General features: G+C 37.6%; 1 protein-coding gene across 1 annotated transcript in view; it reads left to right on the plus strand.

Moving 5' to 3' along the window:
• Positions 1 to 2360, plus strand: part of LOC107292984 (zinc finger protein 474) — a 19822-nt gene extending 17462 nt beyond the window's left edge. Inside the window, exon 6 of the transcript XR_001549010.1 lies at positions 1431 to 2360. The gene's annotated coding sequence lies outside the window, so the exon portion shown is untranslated. The remainder of the gene's footprint in view (positions 1 to 1430) is intronic.
• The last annotated feature ends 253 nt before the right edge of the window (positions 2361 to 2613 follow it).

Raw genomic sequence — 2613 nt, forward strand, 5'->3', positions numbered from 1 at the left:
TAATTAAAAACCAATACATCTACTTAAAAGCTATATATCATTTAATCACTCCATACATCTAAAATAATACACTTAAATTTTCCCTTCACTTCCTTCCCTCTCCAATCTATACTTTCAATAAAATCTTAAGTCAATCTTAATTTTTTACCTCTTTCAGAAAAAAAAAGGAAAAAACAGAAAAAGAACAAACAGTTCTTTAGGATGACTTTGAAGGGCCAGTATAGAACATAGAATAACAGAGTTGGAAGAGACCTTGGAGATCATCTAATCCAACTCCCTGCACAAGCAGGAGTCTATGCCATTTCAGACAAGTGGCTGTCCAGTCTCTTTTTGAAAGCCTCCAGTGATGGGGTGCCCACAACTTCTGAAGGCAAGGTATTCCACTGGTTAATTGTTCTCACTATTAGGAAATTTCTTCTGAATTCTGTATTGCTTCTCTCCTTGATTAGCTTTCATCCATTGGTTCTTGTCTTGCCTTCTGATGCTTAGGCAAATAGCTAGCTCCCTCATCTTTGTACAGCCCCTCAAATACTAGAACACTGCTATCTTTTTACTAGTCTAGACATACCCAATTTCTCCAATCGTTCTTCATATATCTGAGTCTCCATCCTCCTAATCATCTTTGTTGCTCTTTTCTGCACTCTTTCCAGAGTCTCAACATCTTTTTTATATTGTGGTGACCAAAACTGGATGCAGTATTCCAAGTGCGGTCATACTAAGGCTTTATAAAGTGGTACTAATACTTCATGTGGTCTTGATTCTATCTCTCTATTAATGCAGCCTAGGACTACATTGGCTTTTTTGGCTGCTGCTGCACACTGTTGGCTCATATTTAAGTGATTGTCCACTTGGACTCCAAGATTCCTCTCACAATTTGACCTAGGATTTCATTATCAAAGAAGAATCAGAGAACCAGTTAGACTCTAGAAAGAGAACAGAGAAGAGCAACAAAGATGATTAGGGGACTGGAGGCTAAAACATATAAAGAAGGTTGCTGGAATTGGCTATGTCTAGTTTAATGAAGAGAAGGACTAGGGGTAACATAATAGCAGTGTTCCAACATCTCAGGGGCTGCCACAAAGAAGAGGGAGTCAAACTATTCTCCAAAGCACCTGAAGGCAGGACAAGAAGCAATGGATGGAAACTAACCAAAGAGAGAAGCAACCTAGAACTAAGGAGAAATTTCCTGACAGTCAGAAAAAGTAATCAGTGGAACAACCTGTCTCCAGAAGTTGTGAATGCTCCAACACTGGAAGTTTTTAAGAAGAGATTGGACAGCCATTTGTCTGAAATGGTACAGGGTTTCCTGCCTGAGCAGGGAGTTGGACTAGATGACCTCCAAGGTCCCTTCCAACAAGTGAATGCTAGTATAAATTAAAAATTGTGATTCAGCCAAGCACTGTTTAATCTTTTTTTTTTTTTTTACACAGACTGTATCTGCTTAGATAAAATGTTTTAAGAAGCTGATGGTTATTGGAAAATAAGTGCTGAAATCCAATCCTGGATATTAAATAATACCATAAAGACATCTGCAATAAAGGAAAGAATAATATATTTTGAGTTTTCATCTTCATGTCCTAAAGCTGCTTGTAGGTATTTATAACAAATTGGACAATTTTGAGAAAATTGTCACCAGCATCTGTTTTCAAATGAAGTGTGCTGGAGGTCTCATGCAATGAAGGAAGCTAGCTGAGAGCCAATTGTTTCTCACTGCTGAGCTATCATGTTTGCCTTCTAATGAAAACAAGAATAATATTAAAAGTTATGATATATATGTATTTAAAAAATCAAAATCACCTAGCCTGAAAAGAAGTTTATTTAAAATGGTCCACAAATTCCATATTATTTGAGAAAAATACTTTTTTTAGGTCTATTAGTGATATTTCAGTAAACCTTTTAATCTGTATGAAGGGAAAACAGATTCAATGTATTAAGTCTATAGGCCAGTTCCTCTTCTAAAATTCTGCACTGCATAAATCCAAATGAAAACCCATGACTCTAAGGCATTCATTTCAAGCCATGGAAGAATTTTCTTAGGGCTATGAGTACATATGAATATCACTGAAAAGAGAAAGCAGAGATCTTATGTTTTTTATGCAATCATGCAGTTAGAGTTTAGAACTAATAGGCTGAAGTCCTGGATATTACAGCTCAGGCACCCTGGCATTCACATAGTGCTTTCCAGGGACCTACAAGTCTTCTTTGCGTACAATAATTCCCATTTGTCTTCTGAAATGTGGGCGATGCTATTAAAAAAGTCAAGATGATGTCAGCCCTGCCCTTTTGCTATATGCATCCTAAATGTAGCACATTTCTTTACCTCCTTTGTCTTTTCCTTTATTCCCGTACCTCCTCTGTCTCTTTCCTTATTGGATCTTTCCTTCCTTCCTTCCTTCCTTCCTTCCTTCCTTCCTTCCTTCCTTCCTTCCTTCCTTCCTTCCTTCCTTCTCACCTCCCTCCCTCCACTACTCTATACAGTCTGCAGGCAAGAGCACCACACAACACATATTGGCAGCAGTAACCACAACTGGCTATTGTCCACTTTTTGTATTCAACAAAAGACAAACAAGGAAAAAAAACCAATCTGCAAGACAGGTTGATTTCAAGAGAATC

This window comes from Protobothrops mucrosquamatus, unplaced genomic scaffold (genome assembly GCF_001527695.2).
Source record: "Protobothrops mucrosquamatus isolate PMUCROS unplaced genomic scaffold, P.Mucros_1.0 scaffold1467, whole genome shotgun sequence".
NCBI lineage: Eukaryota > Metazoa > Chordata > Lepidosauria > Squamata > Viperidae > Protobothrops > Protobothrops mucrosquamatus.